Here is a 16,905-nt window from a genome sequence, read left to right as displayed (position 1 = left end):
GTACAAAAGCTTCAAGAGTCCAAATGCAGGTCTATTTCACTTCAAGTAAAACAATTCACAGTATTACTTCCTTCTAGACCACAAGCCTTAGAGAAAAGCTCCAGTATCATTCATCTTTGTACTGCTAATGTCTGGTTGATCAAAGAAGGAATGAATGAAGCCTTTCCTCTCAGCAGTCCTGCTTTGCATCAGGTCCTAGAGCAATGATTCTCAATAGAGAATAAAAAATGGAAAAATCCACTCAGGTTTAAAAATATATTTTCCTTATTGTAACTGCTTTGTTTTTGGCTGATATAATTTAAAGCAAAATAAAGAAAGAAATTTGTTCTCAAAAGGTGCACATTTTTAAAGACTGAGAAAGAATATTCTCAAGAGATCACCTAGTTAAATCATTCTACCTACAATACTGTATGCATTGCATATAGCTATCAAGTCTGTTAACATTTTGTTAAGTATGATCTTTTATGCATTTTCTATTGAATTCTGTTCGAGTAGATTTTCCTGTTTGTTCATGAAAGCATGCAAAAAATTCTAAAACTGAAGTAGAAAGTGTTTTATCCCTCCAGTAAAACAAAGTTTACAACATCTGTAGTGTATGTGGTCCTGGGCTGGGCAGAGGTTAGGGACATAAAAGGATCTCGCCCACAAGGAGCTTATGTTAATTAATCAGTGCAATGCCTTGCAGTGCTACAGAAACACAAAAGTGCTCAGCACAACCTTAAAAATTAAGGCAAGGATTCCTGAAATACCTTTATAAAAATGGGTTAAGGAGCGAAGTTAAAAAAAAAAAAAAAAAAAGGCCTTCAACGTCAGGCATGGAACTACAGACAGCAAAGACAACACCAAGGTTTGGGGGAAAGGCTGTGGTCAGCACAGGCCAGCAAAGGGTGGTCCAGCCGGCAAGGAGACAGCAGAGGTGGCAAGGCCCCTGGGTACATCTTAGCTAAGTGGGGGGCAGTCACTAAGGAGTTTTCAAAAAGGCCTTCAAAGCTTCAGGATATGCCTTTAAAGCAATCTCTGGCTACAGCGTGACAAAAATGGTGTGTGCAAATGAAAACAAGCATTTTATTTTTATCCCACAAATAAATACCACCCTAATTTACCAGTTTTTGAGCCAAAACTTTGGATGTCATATATCATAAAGAACATTTTCAGTGAAGACTTGACTGAATTTAAGTAGGAAGTGCTCTCCATGTTACAGAATGCACTCTGCGGCCCAGGTCTCGCTACAGCAGGGAAGCAGGGATGACACTGAAGAGGGAACCAGACCATGACAGAAGGCATAACAGGCACCACTCACTTGCAACCCTTCTTGAGTACAAAGGTGCCACGACAGCCTCACTAGAAAACACAGCCAAAGAGTTTACAAAGGCACTGAAGTGACAAAAGGTATGGGGCTCTGTGGGTGAGGAGTGAGAAGGAAGGAGAAACAAGCTGAGTCAATCATTTTGCCTGATCATAAGGAAGACATTTACACGTGGGAAAAATAAGTGTTAGAACATGAAGAAAAAAACACTTCCATGTTGGAATTATTCTCCCCCTTTTAGAAAGAGAACCTAATGGTTATCCACAATTCCACATTCTAATTAAAAAATTCATTGTGTAATCAAGATAACTGCAGGAGTAGAGTAGCTTCAAACATATCACAAGTGCAACAATTAGGAGCAAAAGGCTCAAACTGAACTAAATTAAAATCTGGTCTGGGGAGTCTAACCCTCTCAGAAGGCTGTGCCTCCTTTACTGTGCTCTAAAATTAGCTCTTACAGAAAAAGGAGAACTCTTTACAGGAATAAAGTTTTACAAAAACAGCGTAAGTGACACAACCCTGCATCAGTGTCTGTTTAACAATTACTTTTAATAAACACAACTTTACTGCTTACTTTCTTCTCTTCATTAGAAAAGTTGAATCAATGGTCTCATAGGAGGAATCACAATCTATGTAATTTTCTTGCATTTACCAATCTGAAAAAAAATCCTTAAATATGAGAGAACTCTGCAACAGAGAACAAGCATGAAACCCAATTTGAAACTTGTGCCTGACACATTATGATGAAAACAAATGAGATTTAAATATATATACAGAGCTTTTTGCAACCTCAAGGAACCATCATAAAGATAACACAAGTTATTTAAATTAGAAGACCTAGATTATAATCCTAGTTTTCACTATAGGAAGTATTAACTCCAGCAGGACACTCTGAAATAACGGTGAAAGGAGTTTGTCGGCCACTTCTTGGTGGGTAACATCAACTGCAGCTCTATCACTGTAAAAACCTGTAAGATTGTTGAAATCTATGTAGAGTAGTGGGGCTACTTTAAGGCGTTATCGTTATTACCATTAAAAATATGATGTTCCCATCTTGCACTTCACTATGTATTTTAGAATTACTTTACAATATATGAAGGCTGCTTCATTAAAAACCAGTGATAACACTTCTTTCCACAGATTTTAAACATGCATTTATGAAAAGTTGTGCTTATCTGTGAAAACCATATTAGTATGAATAAATTCTCCAAACCTCAATTTTTTAGAAGTACAATCCCTAGGAACATTAAATAAAATCAAAATTTTCCCTAAAGGTGCTGCCATTTAATTCCAGCTATTCTTCAACAACACACATAAAAATGAATGCCAAGAAATTTCTGTACTCAAATTATCATCCATTCTCCCTGGCTATTACTCAAATATAGTATAACTCCTTTCTCCAAATAAACATCCTGTCCTCAGAACTTGCTTTCTCTGCCCAAATGCATGTGATAAACTAAAAAACAAAAAATTGTGTTAAGAAAATTGACAGTCACCAGAAAAATACTGACAATAGTAATAAACACCATTTCCAAATTCTAAGTAAGAACTTAACAATACAACAAAATATTAAAAACAACCAACATCAACATGTTACAAATAGCCCTATGAAGCTGTTATTACTATCCCTCTTTCAGATAAGAAAGTGAAGCACCCAGAGGGTAATTTCTAATCAATAAGAAACCATGTCTACCTCTCTTCACACGCCCATTTTTTTCACCTTAAAAAGTAAACTCATATCAACTTTTCAAAATACAGGATGAAATTTATTTCTAAGTGTAAGTTTCGAACCGAAGTACACAAATCAAATGTATGGTTTATAGATAAACTTGCTAATCTGATGTCTTTGAGAAAGTATTCCACCGTAGCAACTCAAGCAAAGTTCTATCAAGCGGTTTCATATAGCCTGATTACAAAACTGCCTTGCAGAATATTAAATACAGAGAAAGACTGACAAGCCACAACCATTTCAATTTCTGTAAACTACCCCGACGGTAAATTAGAAGGAGCCAGGTAGGTGGGAAAGTATGCAAATTGCACACTGCACATACTGACCTCCACAGAAATGAACATCACTCTTTCCCACTGTGGTCTTTGCAAACTACAACTCAGAGCCTATTTCAAAAGCATTTTTATATACTTAACACAAAATAAGAGACCAGATAATTATCACAAGAAAAACTTTAAAAGGGAGAAATAACTTGAATGCTTATAACATTCGTCTTCACGTTGGTATTATCTATTTTAAAAACCCTGACAGAAACTCATTTCCCTGCACAGTTCAGGGAAATCTTCGCGTTCCTTCAGTTCTCCAAAACTTTAAGCTTCCACTTAGCATTTAGGGCAAGTTACAGCGCAGCCAAGCAGAGGGTCTCGAACGCACAGGATAGCTACCCTACAGGAAATCATCTCAAGTTTCAACTCAGCTTAAATTAAAGACCATTTTACGTAGAAATGAGGGGGGAAAACAAGATGACCTGCACGGAAAGCTGCAATACAAAATTACAGTGAAGTCTGAACAAGTCTTAAGTTTTACGTTCTGATTGGACACGGCTGAGAAGCAGGTGGTGAGAGACTCCCGACCTACCCCTTCCTCGAGCACAGGGCATCTTTAGAATTTTTTCCCATTTCTTCCAGACTGTGCGTGTGCTCAAGCCTCTCAGAGGAGAGTGGGCGCGTCCCAAGTACACCCAAAGCAACAGGATTCCACTTCCTGGTCCGAGGGACCCGAGCCCTCCCCGCCCGCGATCCCGGGCCCGGGCGGAGGGCAGGGCGAGGCCGCCGCAGTGCGGGCTGGACGGCTGCGCTGCCCGGACCCTGCCCCGGCTCTCAAGACCTCAGCACGGCCCTGCCCGGACCCAGCCCTGCCCGCCGCACCGACCCGGCCCCGGCGCGCACCCAGGCCCCTCGGCCCGCGCCCCGGCCCGCGCCCCGGCCCGGCTGCGCCAGCCCGGCCCTGCCCGGCCGCGTCCTCCGGGAAGATGGCGGCCCGTGACAGGCGGGCGCGGCTCGGGTCCGAGGCGGCGGCCGAGCGTGGCGCGGCGGGAGCGTGAGCGGGGAAGAGCGGCCCGCCCGCCGCCGCGCTCACCTGTCAGCGCCGCCGCCGCCGCCGCCGCCCGGCCGCCGACCGCCGCAGCCCCGGTGCCCGGCGACCGCGCCACACGCGGACGGGCTGTGAGGGAGGGGCGGGAGCAGGGGCGCGGCCGGCCCGGACGAGCGGCGGTGGTCCGAGCGGCGCGGGCTGACGGCGGGACAGCAGCGGCTCCTTCCCGTTTCAGGCCGAAAGGGTCTCAACCTCGCGACTCCAGCGCCCCAACGCTCCTTCCCGTTCGCATGAGAACACACAGCTCCCGCTTCCGGGACCTGCCGGAAGTCCCTCCCCTCGCGCTCGCGCGCCCGCTACTCCCCACTGGGTCCGCCGACAGGCGCTCGGCGCCCTTACGTCATGTCTACATGGCGTCTCGATTGGCCTAGCGCGGCGCTGGGTCCGCCCCCTCTGCTAGGCCTCTTGGCGCGCGTGCCCCTGCCGGTGGCGCCTGTGATTGGTGGGGGCGCGCACGCAGGCCCGCCCCGCGCACGTAGCCCCCGCCTCAGCCCGCGCACGCTGTCTGCTCAGCCCCCCGCCTCAAGCTGAACGAGGCGCGTCAGCTGGGGTCCCTGACTCCGCCCCTCTCACTCAGGGACCCTGACCGCCGACGCCAGTCACCCTAGGGCCCTGAGCCCGCCCCCGCCCCTGTCAGCAGAGGGCCGCGACCCAAGTCCCCCTCGGCCCCGGACCCCGGTTCCTCACCCTCTCACTGAGATCAGACTCCGCCCCGAGACTGTATGGCTGTCCGGTGGTTGGGTCAGGAAAGACCCCCAAAGCGCGCTCTAGAGAAGGGGAAGGCGGAGCCCACTGCCAGTCAGCCGGCTACGTTCTCCGCGCTTTCAGAGAAAATGCCGAAGACTGGGGACGTCTTCGCAAACCCGAGCTGGTGCCACCTACCCGACCCATTCTGAGGGGAGGGGAAACAAAGTGAAGTGTGTTCACCGGTTTTAAGCCTGATTGCCGCCGTGCCTGCTGCGCCTGGCCATGCTTTGTGCAGACATGCATGCGGCCTGAAGGCTGCTCAGGGTACCCCGTCCAGCCTCACCCGTGCACCGGCGCCTCTTAGCTTTGCCTTCTGAGGGCCCAGACACCCTCAAGGCGCGCCTCGGACTTCGACGTCAGGACTGGGAAGATCACTTATCGACACCGGTGCTGGGCACTGACTTTCTGCTTTGGGATACGTTGTCACACCCTCTCTCTGAGAAACTTTACGTTTCACTAGTGTTACTCGTGGCAATGTCCCTAAGATAATCACGTAAGACAGAGTTCCTCTAAGATTCAAAGCATGTGTCAATACATATTTCAGGAGAAAGTCACCTTTGGAGTTCACTTTCCAAAAGAACCTGTTGCCTACATTGCGGAGCCCTTCTGAGGGACCTCTACATGGGACCTCGCAGACTGGGGCCCAAGAAGTCATCCCTAGGCGCGGTGATGTGGTCCTCCTTTGAAAACCCGGGAACCCTCCGAAGTTGGCAAGTTAGATCTCCATTTTGTCTGCCTGTGTCTGCATCTGGCAGAAATTTTGATGCACAGATAAATTCCCGTACAAAAGAGATTAAAGGATAGGAGAATGCTTTATATTAAAATGACGTCACTTACTTTCCATTAATGTGTGATCCTTCCCAAACAAAATCCTTCCCTTTCCAATCAAAACTGGCTTTTTTTTTTTTTTTCTTGTGTGATTATCTTAACCTGTACTTCAAAAGAAGCACCCATTTTCACCTTAGGGTGTGAGGTTAAATATACCACAGTGAATTTTTATGTCATTTCTACTTAGAAAGATAAGACCAAAATTTTTAAAAACCACTTCTCATCTAAAACAGTTACAAGTTCTACCTATTCTATCCAAAAGCTGTTTCCTTTTCCCTCTTTCGGTGGTTTTGCCTGCTGTTACTTCTCTCCCGCTAGTAGCCTCACAGCTGATCTTTGCTTACCCACCATTCACCATGCCAGCTTACATTTCCTTTAAAACCATACCCCTCTGAGTCGAGACTTCTTGGTTGCCCCAGAGAGTGAAGTCCAAATTATCTTTCATTGGCTAGCAGACCCTTCACAAGCTAGCTTGCAGTCCCCTTATATATTTTCTTCTTGCCCTAGGGTTAGATGCCATAACCTCCAAATCACATTGTTTAACAGGCTTTTTTGAAGGCCTTAGGGTAGTCTCTAGATGTGAATGTGAATGACACACAGACACTCTATGACCCTCCCATTTACTGAAAGACCAATCAGCGGGCAGTCACCAGAGTATGCTAAGTCCTGTTACGGAACAGAACAAAGCAAGGAGCTCTAGTTTCAGAGTATTTGCTGTTCACGAAGTTTTGAGTGGAGTGTCTTCATTCCTGAGCACTTTGGTCTTTTGGTGTCCTTCTGCTTCTACTTCTGGTAAAGTCTGTCTTATTTTTCAAGTTACACAAGTGTCAACCATATGTATCTTTTCCTTTCAGAAAATTGATTTCCCTCCTGGGCCCTGGTAGCCCTCACCACGTCCCTGCTCTACCTCAAGGTCTGTGCCAAGTGCTGGCGAGATGGCCCAGGGCAGCACTGACCATAAGACAGATGAACAGATAGCAAGGGATAAAGAGGAGTAAGGATTACCCTGGTATGTGCACAGATTGCCCAGGTAAAGCACACAGGAGGGTCTGAAGCCAGCTTGGGAAGGAATCAAATACGGAGATAAGTAGACCAAGGCCAAAGAGACCACAGTGGAGGGGCTGTCAACACATGTTCCAGCAGGGAGGGAGGACATATTTGAACATGACAGAGCATGAAACCAATCTGGTAAGGTGGGTGGAAGGCATGGGAGTCTGGAGGGGTAAGCATGGTAAGAACCCCAAGGATCTTCTAAACGCTTAGGATGTTTGAATTTGGTAGTGAGTCAAGATTTTTATTAGGAGGCAAAGGGGGGCTTGTAAAAGATTTTAAGTTCACAGAGAATCTCTGGCACCAAAAAGTCATCAAAGTAGAAATGCAGTAAGGACTAACTTAGTCAAATTAGATGGAACTATCAAACTGAATATGACAGTAACATATTAGAATGTATCGGGAAATAAAAGATTGCATGAGTTCTTAATAAATATAAATATGTAAGTTAAAAAAGTAACGGAGATGAGGAAAAAAAAGGGGAAAGCTGTTCCTTATAGTAGAAGGCTGACTAATGAATGGAGAAGGAATGTTTTTTTAATTACATTGTTGCAACTATGGTAGCATTTATTCTGGCAAGAATCATCAGTGAATGCTAAAAATCAGTCAGTAAAAGTTGTTGAGTGAAAAGTTGTATATGCCATTTCACAGCTTTTTAGTTGCTTATTGGTTATTGATTTCAAAGGGGGAAAAGGTATTTTTCCAGTTAATCACAATGGTGTGATCACTCACCTAGAGCCAGACATCCTGGTATGTGAAGTCAAGTGGGCCTTAGGAAGCATCACTAAGAACAGAGCTAATGGAGGTGATGGAATTCCAGTTGAGCTATTTCAAATCCTAAAAGATGATGCTGTGAAAGTGCTCCACTCAATATGACAGCAAATTTGGAAAACTCAGCAGGGGCCACAGGACTGGAAAAGGTCAGTTTTCATTCCAATCCCAAAGAAAGCCAATGCCAAAGAATGCTCGAACTACCACACAATTGCACTCATCTCACATGCTAGTGAAGTAATGCTCAAAATTCTCCAAGCCAGGCTTCAGCAATACGTGAACCGTGAACTTCCAGATGTTCATGCTGGTTTTGGAAAAGGCAGAGGAACCAGAGATCAAATTGCCAACATCTGCTGGATCATGGAAAAAGCAAGAGAGTTCCAGAAAAGCATCTATTTCTGCTTTATTGACTATGCCAAAGCCTTTGACTGTGTGGATCACAATAAACCGTGGAAAATTCTGAAAGAGATGGGAATACCAGACCATCTACCTGCCTCTTGAGAAACCTGTATGCAGGTCAGGAAGCAACAGTTAGAACTGGACATGGGAAAAGAGGCTAGTTCCAAATAGGAAAAGGAGTATGTCAAGGCTGTATATTGTCACCCTGCTTATTTAACTTATATGCACAGTACATCATGAGAAACGCTGGGCTGAAAGAAGCACAAACTGGAATCAAGATGGCCGGGAGAAATATCAATAACCTCAGATATGCAGATGACACCACCCTTATGGCAGAAAGTAAAGAAGAACTAAAGAGCCTCTTGATGAAAGTGAAAGAGGAGAGTGAAAAAGTTGGCTTAAAGCTCAACATTCAGAAAACTAAGATCATGGCATCTGGTCCCATCACTTCATGGGAAATAGATGGGAAAACAGTGGAAACAGTGACTGACTATTTTGGGGGGCTCCAAAATCACTGCATATGGTGACTGCAGCCATGAAATTAAAAGACGCTTACTCTTCGGAAGGAAAATTATGACCAACCTAGACAGCATATTAAAGAGCAGAGACATTACTTTGCCAACAAAGGTCCGTTTAGTCCTGGCTATGGTTTTTCCAGTGGTCATGTATGGATGTGAGACTTGAACTATAAAGAAAGCTAGGTGCAGAAGAATTGATGCTTTTGAACTGTGTTGTTGGAGAAGACTCTTGAGAGTCCCTTGGACTGCAAGAAGATCCAACCAGTCCATCCTAAAGGAGATCAGTCCTGGGTGTTCATTGGAAGGACTGATGTTGAAGCTGAAACTCCAATACTCTGTTCACCTCATGCAAAGGGCTGACTCATCTGAAAAGACCCTGATGCCGGGAGGGATTGAGGGCAGGAGGAGATGGGGACGACAGAGGATGAGATGGTTAGATGGTATCACCGACTCAATGGACATGAGTTTGGGTAAACTCCAGGAGTTGGTGATGGACAGGGAGGCCTGGTATGCTGCAGTTCATGGGGTCGCAAAGAGTCGGACATGACTGAGTGACTGAACTGAACTGAATAGTGGAAAAATATGATGGACCCCATCTTAACTGAGGGGTGAAAGTTGGCTTCTCCTGTAATGGTGCCCTGCTGATGTCACGTGATATCGGTTATGTCATGTTTCAGTCAAGCCACAAACTAACCATGATGGATAATCATAAACTCAAACTGAGGACATTCTACAAAACTGTCACTCTTCAAAAATATGAAGGCTGAGGACTTCCCTGGCAGTCCCTGGTTAGGACTCGGCACTTTTGCGGCAGACAGCTAGGGTTCAACCCCTGATCCAGGAACTAAGATCCCACAAGCCTCACAGTGCGGCCATAAAAGGCAGTGAAAAGTTGAGGAACTTTTCAAAACTTAAGGAGACTAAGGAGACATGGCAGCTAAATGTAATGTATGATCCAAGACTAGATCCTTGATCAGAATAAAATTTACTATAGAGATCATAATTAGAATCTTTATATGGAATCTTCTGATCTTACAATCAAGGTTCAATTTTCCAAATTGGATTTATTTGTAAATTGTTTTATGGCTCAGTAAGAAGATATCTTTGATCTTGAAGATATAAACTGACGTATTTAGAGATGAGGGATCAAGACATCTGCAAGTTTCAGTGGAAATAGTTCAGTGGAATATACACATACACACTGACAGAAAGAGAATACAACAGAACCTTAATTGGTGAACTGCTGCTGCTGCTAACTGGCTTCAGTCGTGTCCGACTCTGTGCGACCCCATAGACGGCAGCCCACTGGGCTCCCCCATCCCTGGGATTCTCCAGGCAAGAACACTGGAGTGGGTTGCCATTTCCTTCTCCAATGCATGAAAGTGAAAAGTGAAAGTGAAGTCGCTCAGTCATGTCTGACTCTTAGCGACCCCATGGACTGCAGCCTACCAGGCTGCTCCATCCATGGGATTTTCCAAGCAAGAGTACTGGAGTGGGTTGCCATTGCCTTCTCCGATTGGTGAACTAGATGTGGGCTATGTAAGTGTTTGCAACTTGCCTGTAGATATAAGGCTCGTCAAGAAGAGAGTTTTTCTTTAGAGATATATTTGTTGTTGTTTAGTGCTCAGTTGTGTCTGACTCTTTGCAATCCCATGGACTGTAGCCCACCAGGCTCTGTCCAGGGAATTCTCCAGGCAAGAATACTGGAGTGGGTAGCCATTCCCTTCTCCAGGGGATCTTCCCTACCCAAATCTGGGTCTCCTACATTGCAGGCAGATTCTTTACCATCAGGGAAGCCCTTAGAGATATACACTGAGGTATTTATGAATGATACTGTATTATGTATATCTAGCATTTGATTCCAAACCGTCTAAAGGAAGGTGGTCAGCAGGAATACATAAGAAATAATGGGACAAGCTAGTGTGTTGAAAATTGTTGAAAGCTGGTGATGGATACATGGGGGCTCATGAAACTCTTCTTCCTACTTTTGAATATGTTTTTAAATTCCTCATGATAATAAAAATATGTGATAAAATGGAAGGTTTCAATTCATTACAAGTATTCCATGAGCATGTGTGGCCCAAAAAGCAGTCAGAGAGGAGGACTGCATTTCCCAGGATGTTCCACAGCCCTCCCTCAAGAGAACCAATAGGGCCAAACCTCTGGTTCTGGAAACTGAGAGGCCGGGAGCGTGGGGCAGAGTTGTGTCCACAGGTGCCAGCCCTCAGGGGGAGAAGGCCTGAAGGCCTCCAGGGGAGATGAATTTTGGCAACAGGAGCCATATCTAGAGCAAGTTTCTGAGGAACTTTTCTGTGTAGCATACTTTGTAACACCCCGGAGCCAGTTCCTAGTAGAGACCTAGTAAATGCTTCTGTAGTTGGATTGTGTTTTCCTTTGAAAGTAGCTCTGTTCTCAGCCAATGATGCTTCCTGTGATGGCAGCTTAAATTCCTACTATTTTTGGCAATATCTTTTGGGATAGTTGACCTACATAGTCCTGTCTGCACTGAGGCGAATGTGTCACTCCAGGCCTCAGAAAAGATTGTGTTTTCACTATGATTGCTGCCTGCCTGTCACTCTCATTGAAAGCAAGAGAAGTGGATGCACCATGAGAGACGTCCCCATTTGGATGTTTCAGGCAGAGGACTAGACTTAAGAAGCATGTTGTTTTTATTAGATTGAGAAAGTTTTGGCTTCCTGGAGATCTGGCAAAGTGCACATTCTCCTCAGCCCCACATCCATGTCTCTCAGAGAGAAGGGAAGGTTGCTGTCTAGACACCCCTGTCTCCAGAGTTCTAGACTGTGTGTGGCTGCCACTGGACGCTGCCCTGCATTCTTCCCTGTGGCTCTCCTGGCTTCCTTGGCCCGTCTCCCCCAGGCCAGAGTTGGCCCCACACACTCTAGGATGGAGCACGAGTGCCAGGGATGCTGTGGTGTCTTCTCAGGAGTCTCCTGAGAAGCTTGCCTCTCACCCCCACCCCTGCCCCAGGCTCCTCTGAGGAGGACCCCTCAGTACTTTAAGAGCTGAGCAGCTCCTGTTGCTGCCTAGTGGTGATGAGCTGTCAGGGTCAAGGGAGTGACCCCTTGACCTCTAAATACCACCTGGAGGGGCCTGAGGTTTCCCTCCCAGATCCTGAACTGACTAGTTTCCTAGGCACATCAAGCCACTCTACCTCTGTGTGTTTCCCTTCTGAGACTCCCCTCTTCCTTCTGGCTGGTTGTCTTCCACAGTTTCCACGACTCAGCTCAGATTCTTTGACCCCTCCAGGAAGCCTTCTCTGAATACCTGCCCCAGCCCCTCCCCAGGGCGTCAGGGCCATCCACAGCTCTGCATCACAGTTCCTGCTTCATTGAGTAGGAGCACCAGTGTGTGTGGTCGTTTATCTCCTCCTTAGGAATTTCGCAAACGCAGGAACTTCATTCATCCTCATTGTTGTTCATCACTCATAGATGTCTGCTGAACTGAACTCATTCCAGCTCTGCGAGCTCACCCGCCAGCCTCTGGCAGGTTTTTGTCCTTTCTCAGTGAGCTGCTTCGGACACCATTCACCACAATGTGTCCAGTAGGCTTGGAATCATCATTTGCACTTTTTTCCCCCCTAGATTCCATGGTAATAGCAATATTTGTTTCCTTGTTTCTTTGTTTTGATATCATAACCTTTGGAGAAGGAAATGGCAACCCATTCCAGAATTCTTGCCTGGAGAATTCCATGGACAGAGGAGCCTGGCAGTTTACAATCCACAGGGTTGCAAAGAGTCAGACACGACTGAGTGACTTAACGCAACAACCATCATAACCTTAAATACCATATACTACAGTTGTGTGACTGAGTATTTTCCACACATCAGCATTTTCCTCTGGATATATTTTAGCCACTTTGATCAGACTTGAGAGACTCTCTCCTTGACTCAATTAGTGCAACACTTAAGTCTCATCAGAAGCACAGCCATCACTGTCAGACACAGAACACCAGGCCTGCCGCTGCAGCCTAAGGGATGACTGAAGTTCCATTTGGAGGCATCTTTGAACTCACTGAGTAGACATCATGAGCAAAGCTCACCCTCCCAAGTTGAAGAAACTTATGGACAAGACGTTATCACCGAAATTCAATGGTGGCAGACACGTCCAAGGAATGTTGCGGGGACTTGGCCCTTGATGAAGCTTGTGATAGATGACTGTGTGGAGGTGGCAACTGGTGGGCAGCGCGAGGAAAGAGCACCGCCACAGTAGAAGCCGGGGAAGAAGCGTGAACTACGGCCACGACACCAAGAAATCAACAGCCCGCGTCCCCTCTCCACTCTTCACTAGGAGAAAAACCGACTCATGTACATTTTCTTACTGAACGTTTTGTTAAATAAGCTTTCATAATAGTCATCAAAAAAAAAAAACAAAAAACCAACAACAAAAACCCAAAAAACACTGCAGGCGCCACAGTTGGAGTTGCCACCAAGAAAGTAAGTCTAAACCAGTGTATGTCCATTCTTTTTACCTTCAGTTTCTAAGGGTAACATCTTCTGACCTTGTCCCCTGACTCTGGGTGTATTACCCTGTTTGAATACACAGTTTCCACACATTTGTTAATGTGCACAAATATGCAACGCCTACACACATAAAGACAAATATGCATCTCAAATTTTTCATTGTGTCAGATGTTTCAATTTATCTTTTTCTTTGAAAGTATCTCCTCACCTTTAGGATTAGAATACTTCTCTAACAACCAAGTTTCATCGAAGTCTTAGTGAAATAGCCATTGTCTTACATATGGGAAAAGTGAGCTAATGTAGAGTTTTCACGCTTTTGAAAAAAAGAAGCCAAGACCCATAATAAGAAATACATTTTATAGTACAGGCCATTATGCACACACGCACATGTGTGTGCGCACGCACACACACATACATATACATACACATGAAGCCAAAGTTTCATGAAATATGGTTAATGGTGGCACACCTTTGTGAATGTACTTAATGCCACAGACTGTACACTTAAAAATGATTAAAATGGTAAATTTTATGTTATATGTATTTTACCACAGTTTTAAAAAAGTTTTATGAGGTAATATTTACCCTTACTTTATGGCATTTTCTTTGATGTTTTCTATTTTTGTTAATTCTAGTTGTCATCCTTTAAGTAGATTTGTGACTCACCATGATCACTGCTGCTGGCTGGTGAGATGCCGACCCAAGGACCTGGAAGCTGAACTTGTTCACTCCATTTTCATAGTTTACTGGGCTCGTGGCTTTTCCAAAGCATTTGAAATAGCTGCTGCTCCAGTGTTGCTTCCTGGAGAACCCATAGGTGGAGAAGCCTGGCGGGCTACAGTCTATGGGGTTGCAGAGAGTTGGACATGACTGAGAAACTTTAATTATTACTATTCAGTTCAGTTCAGTCGCTCAGTTGTGTCTGACTCTTTGCGACCCCATGAACTGCAGCACGCCAAGCCTCCCTGTCCATCACCAGCTCCCAGAGCCTACCCAAACTCATGTCCATTGTGTTGGCGATGCCATCCAACCATCTTATCCTCTGTCGTCCCCTTCTTCTCTCGCCTTCAGTCTTTCCCAGCATCAGGATATTTTCAAATGAGTCACTTCTTCCCATCATGTGGCCAAAGAATTGGAGTTTGAGCTTAAGCATCAGTCCTTCCAATGAATATTCAAGACTGATTTCCTTCAGGATGGACTGGTTGGATCTCCTTGCAGTCCAAGGAACTCACAAGAGTCTTCTCCGACACCACAGTTCAAAAGCAGCAATTCTTCAGCGCTCAGCTTTCTTTATAGTCCAAGTCTCACATCCATACACGACTACTGGAAAAACCACAGCCTTGACTCAATGGACCTTTGTAATTATTACTATTACTATTAATAAAAAGGAGTGAGTAAAATCAAGCTAGCGATTCCCTGTATATGTGTGTATGAAACTGAACTGAAAACTGAAACATTCACTCAGTGGTGTCCAACTTTTTGTGACTCTGTGAACTACAGCCCATCAGGCTCCTCTGGGATTTTCCAGGCAAGAATACTAAGTGCATTGCCATTTCCTTTTCCAGAGGGTCTTTCCCACCCAGATCTCCTGCATTGCAGGCAGATTCTTTACAGTCTGAGCCACCAGGGAAGTCCATGTGTGTATAAGTCACTATTTTTGAAGGCCAAGTTTGGGGCCATGTTTAGTAAGTATGACGTAATTGTATAAATTATATCTTAACTTGAAAATCTTCCCTTCTTTAATTTGACGTCTGTAAGTATGTGATTCTGCTGATTACTATTTTTATCTTTAGCACTGCTGCTGCTGGGGCTAAGTCGCTTCAGTCGTGTCCGATTCAGTGCGACCCCATAGACGGCAGCCCACCAGGTTCCCCTGTCCCTGGGATTCTCCAGGCAAGAACACTGGAGTGGGTTGCCATTTCCTTCTCCAGTGCATGAAAGTGAAAATGAAAGTGAAGTCGCTCAGTCATGTCCGACTCTTCGAGACCCCATGGACTGCAGCCAGAGGTTATAAGTGCTGAAGACATCTTCAGGGATCAGAGAGTTAATAGAAACATGGGGGCTGGCTGGGGTGACATAAGGGAGTTTGCCCAGCCTGGAGGCGCTCCGAGTCCAATAAAAAACAAATACACAAACTGCTGTGTCCACGGGGGTCTTTATGTAATCCATAGCCTGTGTTTGAGATCTCACTTACACACAGTTGTTTCAAGAGGTTTGACTATGAAAGCCAAGAAGGGGAAAGAAGTAGTAGGTTCAGGGAGTGACCACAGAGTGATAGGAGAGACTTTTAAGAAGCAGAAGACTTGAGTACACAAAATGGGAGCACAGCAAACATCATAGCAGTATACTGAATTGTTGCAATCCTGCTTTTGGATCTGTAATATTAATACTGATGAGGGTGTTATTTGTAGTTCCTATCAGTAATGTAGAATTTTATCCAGCACTCCATAGTGCTTTTATATAATATTAGTAATTATGACTGCCATGTCTTTATCATTCTGAATGTATGTTTTCCATTCCACAGTATCATATCCCTAAAATGACAGTGAAATGTCAATTACCATCATTTCTACTGTATAGATAAGGAAAGGGAACCCAGAGTTGTAAACTAATCTGCCAGCAAGTGGAAACCCAGACTTCCACACTCTGTACATTTTCCACCACCCAGTACTGTGTTCTGAGTCTCTGTCCACAGATTGGAGGTCCAATCATGCAAACCTCACATCTCACTAGGTGGAAATTTTTTCTACTATACCTTACCTAATGTGGCAAAGTGGAAGACAAATAACTTTCTATATAAAGAAGCAATCAAACTTGCACTTGCTTCAGCAGCACATATACTAAAATTGGAATGATACAGAGAAGCTTTGCCCAAGGATGACATGCAAATTTGTGAAGCATTCCATATATTTAGGACCTACTGTATACCACAGGGAACCCTGCCCAATAATCTGAAATGACCTACATGGGAAAGGAACCTAGAAGGGAGTTGATATATGTGTAAGTACAACCGATTCACTTTGTTGTACACTTGAAGCTAGCATTACACTGTAATCAACCATACTCCAATAAAAAATTTTTTAAAACCTACTGAAAACTGTCATAAGAAAAAAGAGAAAAAGAATCAACCAGGCTTATTATAATACTCTCTGATAAAATTTAGTCAGACTGCAACATATATGCTCAGAGGAGAATAGCTTCATTTCTACTGGAAGAAAATGGGATCCCCTAGCCCTAAGCACACCTTCAGATGAATCACAGCCCAAGCTCACTTGTGGACCCAGCCTCCTGAGATGCCCAGCCTGAAAACTACCCACCTATGCCTCTTTCATGAGCCTGACTCCTTTTTGAAATGATGAACTGGAACTAACAGGACCTAACAGAGACAGAAGAGATTAAAAAGATGTGGCAAGAATACATAGAACTATACAAAACCACAATGGGGTAGTCACTAACCAGAGCCAGACACCCTGGAATGTGAAGTCAAATGGGCCTTAGGAAACATTACTATGAATGAATGGGCCTTAGGAAACATTACTATGTGACAGAATTCCAGTTGAGCTATTTAAAATCCTAAAAAATGATGCTGTTAAAGTGCTGCACAAAATATGTCAGCAAATTTGGAAAACTCAGCAGTGGCCACAGGACTGGAAAAGGTCAGTTTTCATTCTAATCACAAAGAAGGAGAATGCCAAAGAATGC

General features: G+C 44.7%; 1 protein-coding gene and 1 pseudogene across 3 annotated transcripts in view; one reads left to right on the top strand and one right to left on the bottom strand.

Moving 5' to 3' along the window:
* LARP4B (La ribonucleoprotein 4B) overlaps positions 1–5,133 on the bottom strand; it is an 86,076-nt gene extending 80,943 nt beyond the window's left edge. The window contains exon 1 of one of the 3 annotated variants that reach the window (XM_060396884.1): positions 5,097–5,133. The gene's annotated coding sequence lies outside the window, so the exon portion shown is untranslated. Of the gene's footprint in view, positions 1–3,893; positions 3,917–4,394; positions 4,662–5,096 lie in introns of those variants that run through there. The other 2 variants (XM_042229720.1, XM_042229722.2) reach the window with 2 other exon arrangements.
* Positions 5,134–16,023: 10,890 nt separating this feature from the next.
* Positions 16,024–16,115, top strand: LOC114117708 (U6 spliceosomal RNA; annotated as a pseudogene).
* The last annotated feature ends 790 nt before the right edge of the window (positions 16,116–16,905 follow it).

Source organism: Ovis aries, chromosome 13 (assembly GCF_016772045.2).
Source record: "Ovis aries strain OAR_USU_Benz2616 breed Rambouillet chromosome 13, ARS-UI_Ramb_v3.0, whole genome shotgun sequence".
NCBI classification, from domain to species: Eukaryota; Metazoa; Chordata; class Mammalia; order Artiodactyla; family Bovidae; genus Ovis; species Ovis aries.
Note: the sequence above shows the minus strand (reverse complement) of the source record. Positions and strands in the feature narration are given on the sequence as shown.